This window comes from Ixodes scapularis, unplaced genomic scaffold (assembly GCF_016920785.2).
Source record: "Ixodes scapularis isolate PalLabHiFi unplaced genomic scaffold, ASM1692078v2 PGA_scaffold3__209_contigs__length_174095766, whole genome shotgun sequence".
Lineage (NCBI taxonomy): Eukaryota > Metazoa > Arthropoda > Arachnida > Ixodida > Ixodidae > Ixodes > Ixodes scapularis.
In genome coordinates, this window is record NW_024609868.1 from 33504642 (window position 1) to 33520988 (window position 16347).

Consider the following 16347-nt stretch of genomic DNA (forward strand, 5'->3'; position numbering starts at 1 on the left):
CTCCGGCAGCGCCGGTAGCAATGTTAATCGTCTTGTCCATGTCCAATTAAATGTAGTTTCTTGTTGTTGAAACCGTTGGCTCCGTGTTATTCCTCCGGGTCGGGTATGCAGCAAGGCAAACCGACCACAATGGCGCGCAACCGTGATATGCTACCCACTCGCAGGAATTTCACGGGGCTTGGTTTCTTCTTTCGGTAAGCCTTTTTCATATTCCCCGTGTTTCCTATCGTTGTTTCGTGCTTCCGTCACGTCCACGTTTGTTGTATTGGCGTGTTTGTGACCGTGTCTTTGTGAACGCGGCAATTGTTTTGCGCGCTTGTGTTGGGTTTTTGGGGGCGTTTCTTTTTTTTTTTGTGCTTGCAGGAATGCTTATGCGACGCAGCACTCGGATGAAAGTCTGGTCCGGTACGTTCGGGTCATGCAAGAGCTCTTCAAGAGGGCGGACCCGAAGTCACCGGAATCGGACAGAGTAGCTCGGGTCAGAAGACAGTGTCACCCCAGGTACCACGTCTACCTGATCAACCGCACCTTTGAGACCCTTGAAGAGCTAGCCCGGGGCGCCCGCCTCATCGAGGAAGCTCTTCATGCCGAGCGGAACTACGTGCCGCCGCCACCAGCCAAGTACGCGCTCGAACCGGCATGCGCATGGCGGGGCCCCGAGGCCTCCACGCAAGTGGACTGTCCGAACGAGACCTCCCTTCCCCACCACGTCAACCAGGAGAGTTGGCGTGGCATGCATGGTGAACTCCCGTGCGGGATAAGCGTGTGTTCGCCTAACTCTCCCCGAGAGGTCCCCGGAGGTCACAGCGAGGCCCGTGAGGGTTTCGGGCGGGGGTCGCCACGACAGGTGGGAGGTCGTTGGCCGTGCCCTATCGTAAGCTGGGGCCCAACGGAGATCACCACCCAAGCGACCCATCTTCATCAGTCTGCTCCTGCAAGTGCTGGCGAAAACTGGCACGGTGCGGTCGCAAACCCGCAGCCCAGCAGCATTGACCCCCACCGCAACGGAACAAGCCCTCCCCACAACAGCCAGTCGCAAGCCTGGTGGAGGCCCTCCCATAGTGGTTCCTTATCCGATCACTGGAGGCCGTCCGACGGGCACCTCGGTGCGGGTGACCTAAGCAGGCAACTGTCGTCGGACTGCTGCTACCACTGCGAGCAGCCCGGCCATCACCGAAACCAGTGTCCAAGACTTCTGGACAATACAAACAAGAGGTGACACGAGACGGCGGCAAAGGGCCGGAACCAGAACCAGGGAAACTACTACGGCCGGTGACGCTGAAACCAGACAGCCACTCGCCGACGGCCGTTGCAGTCCCTGGGAGCAGTGAGGCCGTGGCACAGATTCCATCGGTATGTCGAATCCAGCCCGAGCCTAATATCATTGAACCGCGCATGACGATTTCACTGCTCGATTTTTCCATTGCCGCACTTTTGGATTCCGGGGCCGCTATCTCGCTCATAGGGGATTTCGTTTTCGAACTCTGCAAAACAAAAAAGATAAGCCTCCGGGAGTGCGAAACCCGTTTGCAGCTAGCTTCTGGTACAGCGATAACAGCTGGAGGAGCAGTGAGGCTGCGAATTCGGTTTAATGGAAAGAAGCGGCGTCAGCGATTTCTCTATCTGCCAGGACTCGTGGTACCTGTGATCTTGGGCCGAGATTTTATTACAGGCGAAAGCATGACGCTCGACTTTTCTGGTGGTGGATACCGGCTGGGACAACAACCGGAGCTGACTCCGTTTACCAAACGGGAGGACTGCATACCTAACCCGACCACTGCAGCCCACTTCACCACGGTGCCAAACGTCTTGCCCGTCGGCGTTCCGGACCGTGATACCCCGCAAGTACAACCAGGGGCGACGTGACTTGCAGTTCGAGGTGGGAGATTTTGTACTCCGGCGTACTCACCCACTGAGTGACGCCGCTCGAGGCTTCGCAGCCTCCCTCGCCAACAGGTGGGAAGGTCCGTTTCGCGTGCGTGAAAAGTGCTCACCACTCACCTACAAACTAGTTAACTGTGAGTCTAGTGAGGAAACCGGACCTGTTCATGTCACCGACCTTAAACGATTTTTCCAAGCAGAAGACGAAGATTCCTCGCAGGACCGGAACGACACTGACGGCAGTCCCGTTCCGGAAACCCCCTTGTCTCCACCAAGGCGGCGGTATGACCTGCGACGTCGGTGACACCAAAGAGAGAGGAACCTTTTTTTTTTTTTTGTCTCCTTGGCTTTGCCTCTCTCGCATTTTGGGGGTAGTTTTCTACTTCCACGGATCTGCCCCTTTTTCAAGAGAGGGGGGAGAGGATTGTGTGCCCACCTCAGATCCGTTATTTCAAACTTTCTGGAAGGGGTCCGAAGATAACGTCAGGCTCAGCCCTCAACTGAGTCCCATGTCGTCTGCTTTTATGTTTTCTACGAAGCTGACTCATGGACAAAACCGTCGCCACACCCGCTATCTAAACGACACGGCGGCCGGTCTCATCGTGGACCGCGGCCACCCTCTACAGGACGGAGCAGCAGCTGGCTAGGATCAAGGACCACGTGCAAAGCAGCCACCTGGTGGAGCCCTGATCCCAAACAAGCGACAAGCTGGAGCTGACCGAGCCGCCGCGCTCGTCAGCAGCCGCCGCGCTCGTCAGCAGCCGCCGCGCTCGTCAGCAGCCGCCGCGCTCGTCAGCAGCCGCCGCGCTCGTCCAGCAGGCGCCGGCCGGACTTACAACGTCAGTCCGCCCAACAGCGCCATCCACCCCCTGACGCCCACAACGTCTCCGTCATCGACATGCCGGACGAAGCTTGAGGGGGGGGGGGAAGTGTGGGCACCCTGGCGGCTCCCAAGCCAAGTTGCCCGACTGCGAGGCTCAAGCCGAACTTTTCCCGCGTGGCGGCGACGTCACGCCAGCCACGCGCACATCGGATGCGCCGCCTTGATAAGGCAGATCAGAGGCGGCGCACGGGGAGTCGCTGCTTGGACTCCGGCAGCGCCGGTAGCAATGTTAATCGTCTTGTCCATGTCCAATTAAATGTAGTTTCTTGTTGTTGAAACCGTTGGCTCCGTGTTATTCCTCCGGGTCGGGTATGCAGCAAGGCAAACCGACCACAACCTTCATCTCTCTCTCTCTCTCTCTCTCTCTCATATATATCCCTGATATATATCCAGAACAAAAACATGTTCAAGCATTCCCTTTCTGCGTGGTAGTGTTCTGTGGCTAGCAAAAATCATTTCCTCGCTAAGCTCACGATGATGGCAAAATAGTTGCCGGAAACCGCAGACGACACTCGTCGCTAGTTCTGGCAAAACGGCCGATACAATCTTTTTTTCGCATTTCCCCGCTCGCTGTCAAGGACAAGGGGGTTCGCTTCAACCAGCAAAACATGGCCGCCGACGCCTGTATAATGAGCAGTCATGCCTATCGCCATCTCACTCGCTGGCGTCACGGGCGATAATATCAGGCACAAAGGGGCACACCAACCGGCAGCATTATCCCCAAATACTCGAGCCTCACGTAAATACATAGAGTGTGAACGCTGTCGCCATGTTATCGTAGTAAGACCGCCCCCCCCCTCCCCCAACGGGGGACTGCAGTACGCGACGGCGTACTAACACAACGGCGACGATATCGACATCGCGGGCTCCGAATTTTCCCATAGTTCTACTCCACGGGCATTTCTAGAAACGCTTGATATTGTATACGCCCGCCTGGAAGGATTTCAGGCGCGTAGTCAAGATAAGGCGGTTCTCCGCGGCAAAAGAAAGCAATTTCACAAAAGCTTAAAAGCGGCGGCGACGCGTGTGCGGTGAACGCTTGTAGTTTTGGTGTAGACAGGGTGTGTGTGTTCTCGTTGTTGACACCAGCCGGCGATAAGGCACTGCAGGCGGTAGCTCAGTACAGCAAGGGCTAATCCGAGTGACCATCAACGTAACCCCACCGCCAACCCCTCGCGAACCGGTCGCCGACATGGCTCAGGCTGTGTCATGAACCACGTGGTAGAAGCTCGGGTGCTTTCATATCAGCGCGTGGAGGGACGACAGTGCGATTCCGGAAAGTCTTTTTCGAAGGCCGCTGACCACAATTTTTTGTCTGGAGACTTTCCCTCTTTCTTCCTTTGACGTGGATCAAGCTTTGCCGACAGCCTCAGTTGTGACCTCTCTTTTCAAATGCACGTTTGCAGTGAGTGAGCTCCTCAGCCTCGGACTTGTCACTTGTGCACCCAGTAGTTCTTTCACTTGGCAATTATATGCCATCAGTTGGGGTTTAATTTCTATTATTTATGTATACATTATGAAGACGTCCTGGAGCTCCGAACGAGTGTTTTGTGCAGATTACTTTTGCAAACACAAAAAGACTATACCAAAGCAGCGGAATTTTCGAAGTGTTGGCGAGTTGGACCTAAACTCGTTGAAGCAAATTCTTCCGCCTGACTGTTCCACCAAAGTGAGTGCGACGGACTACCTGTGCTACCATTGCTTCATGCACATCACTAAGGAGATCTCGATGCGAAGCTCAGAGCAGTGCCCTGACATATTTGTGCCAGCTGAAGAAGCAATTGAAGATCTAAATCGCAGCATACTACCTACAGATGTGTCGCCGCTGAGACAACCAAGCGTCGTAAGAAGTCGGGACAGGCCTGCCTATGTCAAGAGAAAGCAGACAGAACTGGAGCAGGTTGCTGTCAAGAATATACGCTCAAGGCTACGTATTGCGTACGACAGGGACGCACCATCGGGGTCGTCCGAACCAACATGCTCCACATGCACTGAGTGGGTGGACAACTTTCGGCAGGCCTTTGAAACCGCCACCTCTCTCCGGGAACGTTGTCAACTGCTTACACTCCTGCCGTCAACACTGACGAAGAATGAGGTTCAAAAGATGATTCCACAGGCCTCAATGTACCTCATCAGTAAATCCCGAAAACTCAAGGAAAAGCATGGCGTGTGGTATGAGCCGGATCCTTACACGAGGTGCAAGGTGAGCCCTGAGAACCTGTCTGCTGCCCTAGAGTACTTCACGAAAGACGAGCTACATTGTTCGCGCCAAAGTCCCAACCAGAAGGACGTCATCTCTGTCATGCTCAACGGAGAGAAAACGTTCGTGCCAAAGCGCTTCATGACACGCTCAATACGAGAGGCCTTCCGTATATACAAAGACAAGCATCCCGATTCCGGCGTTGGGCTAACGAAATTTTATTTGTTGCGCCCTAGATGGGTCCAATGTATTCCACACCAGGAAGTGTGCGTTTGTGTGCGCTGCGCCAATTATTATTTTTGTATTGCCGCTCTAGAGAACGTTACAGGCTCAACATTCAACACTCGTGAAATGAACTCGGCATTTCTGTGCGACCCAGCAACAGAACTGTGCCTTCAAGGAGACTGTGATCACTGCCCAAAAGGCCAGTTTCTTACGCTCCAGGAACTTGATATCCCGGAGGATGAAGAGATTGTGCTTGCAACATGGGAGTCCGGCGACCTTGTGAAAAAAACTTTGGAACCTGAGACTTTCCTAAAAGTCATCCAAGTGACGGTTGGAAGTTGGGTACTTCACAACCATATCCGGCAAACGCAAGGTAAAGCGATCTACGATGAAAAACAGTGCATGCAACGCGGGAGCATTGTCTTTCATTTTGACTTTGCTGAAAACTGGACCATCGTGCTTCCTGACGAAGTGCAAGCATATCACTGGAAAAAAAAAACAAGTTTCGATATTTACATGTGTAGTGACGACAAGAAAATCTACAAACAGCTTTGCCATCATCAGTGAGGACCTGTGTCACGACGCCGCTCACGCTTGCTTGGCTCTAGAAAAAGTGAAGGAGTGGGTTGAAGACAACGTTGCGGTATACTCGTACGTGACGTACGTAAGTGACGGCGCCGCCAGTCATTTCAAGAATCGCTACCAGCTTCACCAATTTGCAAAGGACGATTGCCCACAAGCCCAGTGGTTATTTTCTGCATCTGGACATGGGAAAAATGCATGTGACGGAGTTGGCAGACTCGTGAAGCACCAGGCCACGCTGGACAACCTGAAAGAACGTTCAGTAAGCGCAATTCAGACGGCCAGGACAATGGTGAGCGTTCTATCAAAGAAACTGAAAGGCGTGCATCTTGTATATCTGGACGAAAATGAGGTTGTTCGGTATCGTGGACAAAAAAAGAGTGGCTGACGGTGCGCGCCTTCCCTGGCATTCAGTCTTGGCACGCGTGGCGGCTCAGCAAGTCATCAACAGAAGGGACCTGTGACGTATATGTAGCACGGACAGTTGGATCTGCTTGGAAGCAACTTTATTAAATGGGTACAGCGAGGAAAACCTTAGCGTAAAGTGCCGAATTTGATTTCCCAAGGACTGCTCATTTTGAATGCAGGGACATCTTATTTATCACATTTTTCTTCACGGGGTATTTAACCTACTGTTTTTGTTGGTGGTTACTAATAATTTTTATCTGATCACTATAAAAAAAATCCCAAAATGTTATCCTCGAGCAGGATAAAATATATCGGCTTGCCACGATTCATTCATACACCGAGAGCATCGAAGCTGCTCCAGTTAGGCACTATGGCATCCGTCACCTGAAATTGTTTGTAATCGTAAATACACAGCCAACCTAAATATCTTACTATTATATCTTTGTTTTTGTGTGTGGAAGTAAAGTTATTTATTTTACTCTAGATGTAAAATATACCGGAAGGTACAACTTCACACTGCATCATCTTTTCTCAAATCATTAGTCTCTAATATGATACCACTTTGTACGCTTATGTAAAATGCTGTATATAGTTTCCCCTCCCTTTTACTGTGTGACCGATCGCTCTTTTTATCAATGACCTCATCTGAATGAATGTATATAAAAGATTTGTGCAAGTTTCATGAAACTGGAACTCAGAGTCACTTCTTGTATAGGACACTGCTAATTAAGTGTAGGCTTTGAAAAAGGACCCTACTTTGGGGAGTTGTTCCTTCTTTCACAGTGCAATGATGCAACATGTTTTTAATAGAAATGAATGGCGAAATAGAGTATAACAGGGTACCCAAATTTAAAAAAAAAATCGAAGGTGGTGTTTTTTTTTATTCGCATTGGAATTTTTCTTTGTTTGATTTTTTCCCATGTTTGCCTAAATATATTGTAACTATTGTGTCACTCAGATACCTTATTTATTTTTTCAATAATAGCCATATATTAGTAAAATAATGTCTGCAAGTTATGTAATAATGATTAAATTATTTCATGAGATACAGATTTCCAAATTTTGCCATTTGTCGTTCGAGCAGGCATGTTTGGCAATTTTTAGAAAACTAAATAAATTTTTAATAAATATTATTACTTTATATTACAAGCAAATTGTAGCCATAGTTTGTTTGTAAAAAGTTTTAAAATTCTCCTAATTTTATTGTTTTAATTATTCACTTTCAAACTTGCCCCCTCCATCAGTGCGCGTTGTTGCAACTGTCCACCTCTCCCTGCCTTACGATTTTTCTTGTCTCCAAATTTTTTTTCTGGTCAAAACTAAGTGTGGATTCGTTTATACCAGACACTAGACAATGTCATATAAAAACATCAGTTGATTTAAAAATGTCGACCAGCCACCCTTTGGTCGATCTTATCTGAAATCACCCAGCTATATATTCAATTACATCTTATATTGAACTAACTGTATTACCCGCAAGCCATGTTATTCGCATGTAGGTTTTCTATTACTAGCTTTTACACCACGGATTATTTCTTTTAATTTTATTGTACTTCAAAATTTTCTATTAAAATGCCTTTGTCTATTTATGTAGTTTTTTTTCGCATTTCTAATTAGTCACGTCTTTTGTGGACCTCGAGGCTGCGACAGAAACCTAATTCGGTCCTTGAGAAATAAAGGATGGACACCTATAGAATAATATATGCCCACAAAATAAGTTCCAGAACTGGACTAGTTGGTTTTCGTTATACAATATCGGGAAGAAACAAGCTACAGAGGACAGCACTTGTCTTGAGTTGCTTGTTGCTTATGGCGCTTATTCCATAAAGCGCTCATTTCAACTCTGTAACAAAGAAAGGAGATAGAATTGAGGAAAGTGTCCCTTTTTGGACGAGAGCGTTCACCACCCCTTCATCTGAAAACAAGATAGGGACGATAAGGTGAAAGACTGACCTTCTTATCCCAAAATAGAGGTCAGGGTTCAAACTATTCATACCAGAAGGGTCCGCAAAGGTCTCATGGGCGTATACCATTCAGCAAGCCAGCCGGTCGAGTGCAGATGGTCTTGTCCCGGGTCGACGGAGCAACGTTGCATCAGAGTGCCTTGCTAAGCTTAGCGTTCCTAGATATAGTCCTTGGAGGCAGCTTGGTAAGTGATATTGTTGTCGTTGTAGCTTACGGTATCCGTGGTGCCAGTGTTTGTCACCGCCGCGGTTTTCAGTTTCAACTTGCAGACTTGTGCCTGTTACAAAATACTCAAGACATTGTATTTTAAATACTTTTTGAATTATCTCGTTATCTTGCGAATACTTTTGATCGAGAGTATTTGATACTCTTTTTTAGTTACATTTTGAGTATCTTGTACTCATTACTTCCAATACATTTTGGATATTCCGAAATGTTCCGAGTTTTTCAATATGAAGTGCCATGGGCGTGGCACAAGGGAACGTGAACATTCTTTCGAGCAAGCAAATCCTGTTGCTAGCTTCAATAAGTTACGATGACTTCTCGCCTGATAACAGACGTCAGGTGAGACTTTCCCGAGTGTTCGTTAGTCGATCCAACCAGGCTTTGGACTCTGACTCAGCGGCGGATCTGCCGGCTGGCTTACACGCTGACACGAAAAATCGTGAGACTCGAAGCCGCCGCATCAGCACGGTAACACCATAAAAAGCTACTCTTATAAAATAAAAGCCTCGACACTCCATTGGCTGCGAAACACTTCCTTTTCCTTCCCTTCAGCGATACTCTCACTCAAGCTGTCACCCTCATCATAATGGAAGACGGAGGTTCTGTCCTACTGTGGCCGTACCTAAAACCTATTTTGAATGTATGCCCGAGAAAGGCAGCAATCTGCAAGTGAAATGCAAGCTGTGCTTCCCCGAGACGAAGATTTTCTCCGTTGGCAAAGCATCAGATTCCACTTTCCGGAAGACCTGAAGGTTGTTTGAATTCGTATTCTTGCTTCTCAGGCTTCAGCGCTACATGTACAATCGTTTAATGTTATCTAAAAACATTTTGCGTTCCAGACACCTCCTCTGTGTATTGATTTCGCTCTAACTGGAATGAAGATAAAGAGACTAATAAGTTAATTATTGCATTTCGTGTTTGTATTAAGAACGCTCAACTGGACCGACTCAGCACCACGGAAGCGGGAAGAGCCATAGTGCGACATATTGGTTACGCAACGGAGCAACTTCCGACACTTCCAAACCGAAGCCTTGAAGATACAACCGTGCAGCTCACTACATTTGCCTCACTGGCTCGCAACATGGGGAAGGACCGCGAAAAGCGACGGTTCCAAAGAGTCATGAACCACATCGAATTCGCTCGAGAGTACAGGAGAGATTTCACAAACCTCTAGGTATACACAGATGCTGCACTGCGGGAAAACGGACAAGGGGCCATTGGGTGGTTCATGTTAAACTTCAAGGCTAAATGAAGCCAAGCACTCCAGGGTGAATGTAGCCTCGAGGACGCCGAGCTACAAGCTATATTGGCAGGAGCGAAACACTCGGCCACACATTGCAACAAGACAGAAGCCCTCTACAAACACGTGTGGGTCTTCACTTGCTATAGGGAGGCACACGCAGAATGCAACAACGTTGACACCTATAGCAACACAGTCCGATAACTGCGACAATTAGGCCAACAATCAACAGATTAAGGGCTCGTCCTTCGAATCGGATGGGTGCCGGGACACTCCGGTATCTATGGCAACGAAGAGGCCGACAATGCTGCCAGAACGGCGCTTGAAGTTGGGCCTGCGAGACCAGATCCGGATCAGCAGGAACGAAGTAAAAAAAGTGAAAATGATGTCCTCTCCTTCGAGCCTGACGAGTTCCTGTCCCTGGGAAGGACGAGAAAGCACAAGACACTGACAGACCTTGTCCCTCAAGATCCGGATGGCAACCTACCAGCCGATTATAGCCGGAGCGACCGCTGTATCCTGCGCCGGATCCGCACCAACATGGCAGTAACGCCTCCTTTGAAGGCTAAGCTGGATAGAGCTTAGCGTGCAAAGGGTCATCGGGGTGTCTATCCTAAGAGGATAGACACCCTGATGACCCTGGGCCGGTTATCGCCGGTGACTGCACTCGATGCGGGAGCAAGAGTCCAGCAACTTCATCTCAGCATCTCAGCATCTTCTCTGGGAGTGCAGAGCCACTGTGCGCTCAAGGCGGGCCACCATTTACGACCTACCCGCTTGCCAACGGCCCAAAACTTTCGTAGACAAGGCGCGACCAGGGGGCGACATACAGCACAAGAAGATCGTGCTGGACTCTCTGCTAAAGTTAATTCGAGAAGCCAGTATCTGGCTTCTCGAATCTCTCATCTTCGCTACAAATGACCCAAGGTCTAGGTGGTGAAATAATCATTAAAATACGACTTAAACAAAACAACAACAAAAAAGCATTTGGTGATTGTATTTCTTTTTGTCAGGGTAAACCGAAATTATGCGGCGATGTCTTCCAGCGCTAACGAGGACGAATATTTGACGAGAAATTCGAGAATCAGCATCTGTTGCGTGCTAATAAACCATTCTGGTAAACCAGAGTTGCGCAACTGTATAGTTGTGTTTGTCCCTGACATCGATACAAATTACGCAATGCGGAAGTATCCTCAAAAGTAATTAAATTAAATTTCTCATTATTAGTACTCTACCCAAGATATTTTACAGTGAAAGTAACTTGAGTAGTATTGTAAATACTCTGTGAAGCAGGCATTTAGTAACTCAACTTAAATATTTTTATCGAGTGTTTTGTCATACAGTGTTTTCAAGTACTCTTGTTTTTTTTTTCTCTTGCTGCTTGAAGTCGGGACCCGCACTGAGAACACATAGAAATGCACGTTGGTCGTCGCGACGACGTAGGCGAGCGATGTTGCCGGTGATGTGGGTTTGATCATAAAAAGTGCATAAATCTGTGGAGCTAAGCTGCACGTCGTAGGTGTGGTCGTAGGATTTCATCGTAGCTTACGAAAAACTTGCGATGATTTCGCTCTGTGAAGCTCTGTTACCTGCTGCGGACGGCGAAGACAAGCCAAATACTACTAGGTGGAATCGCTCTTCGGCCATCATGACCACTGATGTAACGGCGTCTTAGTCGTCATCATACCCACCGCTTTCGTTGCGTTGATCGCCCATCTCACACTCCGCCGCTCCGCCGGCTCCGCGATATGCTACAGCCCTCGGGTACTTCGACAAGGCCAGCTTATAACGCGTTGACGCCTTCAAGTGGCAAAGCTTGTAACTACGGAACACTTGGCCCTTGAGGGCATGGTGACGTCAAGGCCGTGCCGGATCTGCCGGATATCCCGAGATGCATCGCGCTCTTCGACTGTTGATTTTGAAGCGCTCGCCGAAATTCCGTTGTTTAAAACGGAAAATATAGCCGTTTCCTTAAATAAAACCATGTGATTATCAACTACTAAATTAGCTAATCCCATTCGACTTATCTTTTTTTGTTTTCTTTATATTGTAAGTTTCAATTCAGTATTCTTTTTAATAAAACCCATTTCTGACAAATATTTCCCAAATATTGTTTTTACTTACAGCTTGTGTCTTGTTTGATGCTTTCGACGTGTATTTGTTTTGTATCTAAATAAAATAATCCTAAAGCAAGAAAGATTGTAGCAGGCTGAACACAAGCAAATTGCGGTGCACTTCTCAGTAAATTGTAACGTTTTCATTTCATTTCTTTTATTAGTTCCCTTTAAGAGTTACGAGGGGTATTACAAAGGGAGGTACCAATGGCAAGAAACAATACAATAATGCCACAAGAGAAAAAGAAGAATGAATTCAATGGGCGTATCACAGATGTAGGTAACCAATAATAGCTTCGGCGAAAAAACAAAGTTGGAACGTTGAGCTTTCCTTCTATCTTCCAGTTTGTTCGTCAGTTAGGTGGTGTTTTATTGCAAGCAAAAAGAAAGAAATGAACATAGTAGAAAAAGTCGTCTTGCAAGCCACATGGTTTTGAAATAGCCATATTGCAAGCCAATATAACCGTAAAAAATGGCAATAAAGCACTTTTTCTTACTAAAAAAACTCAAGCTACTTTTTGTTTTATGTTTTAGTGTGGCAGGATTTACACAAATAAAGAGGTGTTAATAGACTCTTTCCGAAAGTCAGCATGCTCACCCTGTGTAGAAACTCCACACCAGAGAAAGCGAACGTCTTCGGAAGTATACAGCCGAAAGGGGAAAAGATGTTGGTCCGTCAACGTCACCTTTTGATTAACGAAATCGAGTGTGCTTCATTTAGCCAAATATGATATCCTATCACCGCCGTTAGGGCGGCAATATTGGAATTTTTCTGAACCTCCAGGGCCCGTTTGCTCGAAGCTGGTTAACTAACCGCGGTTAACCGGATTTCCCTACGAGGGGGAATTTTGGGTCACGTGACCGGCAGAGCAAGGACGGCGGGGAAACATGGCGGTGCCCCGGTGAGTGAGCGCCGCTCGCTTTGGAACTAATACGTCGTAGTAGCTGCAGTAGCGGGCGCGTTAGTCAGCAATGAATGGTGCAGGAGGTTTTCGCGTTGCCTTACCTCACTTAAAACGCCAAACATGAGCAACGACCTCGCCGCATTTTTTAGATAGACTTTCGACTCTGGCCATTCCTAAGTGAACGCGATAGTTGTCGGCATGGCAACGTCTTTGGAAAGTGGATTGCCTTGACTCAATCGACCGGGTATTGATAGCACACAAAAGCATGCTACGAGTGTAGTTACACGCGCTGGACCTGCTGGCGTCTGCAGTAATAACTGTTCTGAAGCAAAAAGCCTAAAACGAATTTTACCGTGCACGCGCGTTCGTCAAAGATTTATTATGATTGTTTACTTCAATTCAGCGCGCGCGGATTGTAGAATTACACTTCCAGCGTTCTTCTCGATGTTCGGGTAATTTACTAAAAGGTAAATTTTCAGTGGAGCCGAGTTACAGGTTTTTTCCATTTATGACGGTGTTATATAGAGTTCTTACATGCTGGCCAACCATGCTGCCGATGTACCGCCCGCCTTTCACTGCTCACTTCTTTCTCATCGTTTCTAGGACTCAACTTCGTCGTCCTCTTTCGAACTCGGAAGGAAATTTCAACGAGGCTTTTCTTCACTTCATACAGCCAAATATTTAGAAAATTTCCAAACAAGGGTTAATTTAGTTTTACCTTGCCGATTATTTGTACCACGAGCAATAAAAATTGCTTCTTAAGCTCAAATGTATGCCGCGCTCCGTCGCGAAAACCAGGCAGCGGGCATTTTCGGGTCCCCCCATTTCGGGAAACTTTCCACGGAAGCCACGTATATTCGCTACAGCCAGTAGGTGACACCAGCTACCACCCAATAATAAAACACGGAGCTATCGCTCATCCAGCCCTCGTCAAACTTGGCTAGGTACTTGTAGGTACCTAGTAGGGAAGGGTGGTTAACTTTTAACCGCGGTTAAAGTTAACCGGCTTCGAGCAAACGGGCCCAGAAGGTTAGTCTGACTCATTAAAAGTGTCTATTAACGTCGTCTTCGCATGTTGTAGGCTCTACTTCCTGCGTTAGGTACGTTGAAAAGAATACTGTTTCTAATTTCTTTTCGTATATCTGTATAAGACTTCCCCTCAATTCTTAGATGTGACTTCAACTGAAGTCAAACTTCGACTTGCTCAAGTCCGTCTCAACACCAGGTTCGACTTGAAAACGCCCAAGCTAACTTTTACATTTCATAGATGCTTCCGCGAACATCCTTCGTCAAGTCCCGTTCAAATCACGAGCAATCGCGGTGCTCCCCGCCAGGGAGCATGATTAGGCTGCATTTTTTCTCTTAAAAGGTGTTTCTGTGTATGCTTCTCAATAGAGAGGCTATGGTTTCTCTTAAAATTGTTGAGTGTCTGTTTTTGGTACAGCCGGAAGTAAATCTGCCTCAGTGGTTGTCTGGTGTCTCAGCTGTAGATGAGCAATTTAGCTAGTGCGGAACAACCGCTACACCGGGGTCTTTAATGTGCACCACGCAGTAGTGATGCACGACCGCATGCCAGTACGTTGCTCATCCAGGTCGCCACCGGGCTCCTGATATACACGTGTGTGAACCCGGTTACTCGAAGGAGGCGGATGATTTTGGGAGCGCCGAGGAAGTGGACCCATCCGAGCCGTAAGAGCGACAGATGCCTTACTGTGGCTGCGTTTACATGAATAGGACAGTATCGCATCGGATCGGGTTAGCGTATCGAATCGTCCCATGCAAACGCCTCGATTCGCTAGCCAAGCGCATCGAACTGAGTCCGATCCGATCCGATAGAAGAGGTTGGTTTGAGATTTTCAAACCGAATAGAAACCTCCATGTAAACCCTAGCGAATCGAATCGGGTGTCTGAAGGACTAAAGGACGGGAGAGAAGGAGGGAGGGAAGAAAGGCTGAGATGACCTTCAAACTTTGCTCCCCTCCCCCTCTCCGTTTTGTGCTACCGTCTAGACTCCAGACCGCGTAGTCACTGATGGACTCCACTAATCCCCTCCCTCCCCCTCCCCGACAGGTCACGTGGGGTGCGCTGTAATCATTCGACGCGAGGTGTCGCCACCGATCGATTAGAATCCATGTAAACGCAGTGCTTAAAGTGAATTCAATGCGCTACGGTCGCATCCATGTAAACGTAGCCTGTGAGACGTGTCACTCTCCTGATTGCATAGCAGGCCGTCAGTTATGAAATGTCGGCAGCTAGAAACAACCTGCCAGCAAAAGTCGCGGCGTGACGAGCAACTGTAGCTTAGGTATCCGCGACAGCTGCCTCCTGTCGTCGTTCGGATCAAGTGGTCAAGCCACGGCCGAGACGCTGTGAAATGTCGGCAGCTCGAAACATCCTGCCAGCAAAAAAGTCGCAACGTGACAAGAAACTGTGGCTTGGGTATCAGCAGCAGCCGCCTCTTGTCGCCGTTCGAATCAGGCGGTCAAGCCACGGCCGAGAAGCTCCCCGCCGTTGCCGTTCGTTGTCGCACAACCCGGTGGGATGCATTCGATCACGGAGGGGTGGCCGCTTCTCGGCGAGAAATACCCGTTCCTGAATGCAACGCCGCAATTGCAGGAGACAATCATTGAACGCGGCAATTCCATTTGCGATATCATATCGGCAAGCCGTCATGTTGAATCGACTACGAAGTCACGTTCAAGGTATAGTCTAACCCAGTCTTGATATTTGCCCACTTTAAGTTCGCTTCAAGCTCGGTTCAAGATTGGTTAAAGTGAAGGTGCACTTATGAAGCGCTCTTGCTCTTCTCAAGACAGACTTGAGCAAGTTGAAGCTCGGCTTCAAAGAAAGTCACATATATGAGTTCTCAAACAAGAAGGTGAAAACCTTTTTTTTTTTTTACTTTTCTGTGCAGTTATGGTAAATGCGAGTGAAAAATCGAAAAGTTTGTGCAACAAAAGTGCTAATTTAGGTACAGCATTAAAGTAACAAGCCGCGTGTGAAATGGCATCTCGGAGAACATAATTTGGTGATGTAAAAAAAAACAATGAGTAGTGTAATTATTTCTAGAGTTGTCGGGAAACTATTTCATGAGAGCAAATGATCCTAACCTAATAACATATCTCGTGAGATCCCATGTATGATTCGCAAAACCCACGGGGGCCTCGTCGAAGCAGGCTATCCATGTAGATGTTCTGACAGAATATTTCTTCATTCTAAGAACTCTGGATTATATACTTTTTCGAAAAGCATTTGTGAAAGCAAGTCACTGAGATTCACAGAGGGAGCGCGGCGAATGACGAGGCTAAAACCATGTCTAGAGCTAAAGAAAAAAAAAGCTTGAGCTGGGGCGTTAAACACGTGCTCAGTGCCGCAGCGCAGACTGCTATTTAGGCGTGAACGTATTTTCAATCCCCGTCATTTGAAGAGCTTCCGCCGAAGATACCAACGACTGGCTCTCACAGGTGCCTTGCGGGAAAGGACACGCTCCTGACTCCCTAGAGTCTCGCTTTCCCGACCCCGCCTAACCTAGAGCCACTGAAAGGACCACGCTTTAGAGTAAGGACACATCAGTCATCTTAGTGCTTAACATCATGGTTGCCTGTTATCTAAAGCTTTATGTGAAATCGCAGGAAACGCTACTGCGTCCTTCAGAAATGTTAAAACAGTTCGTAGCAGTGCGAAACAACATCACCTGAGCTTCCTCCCCGCACCCGCTG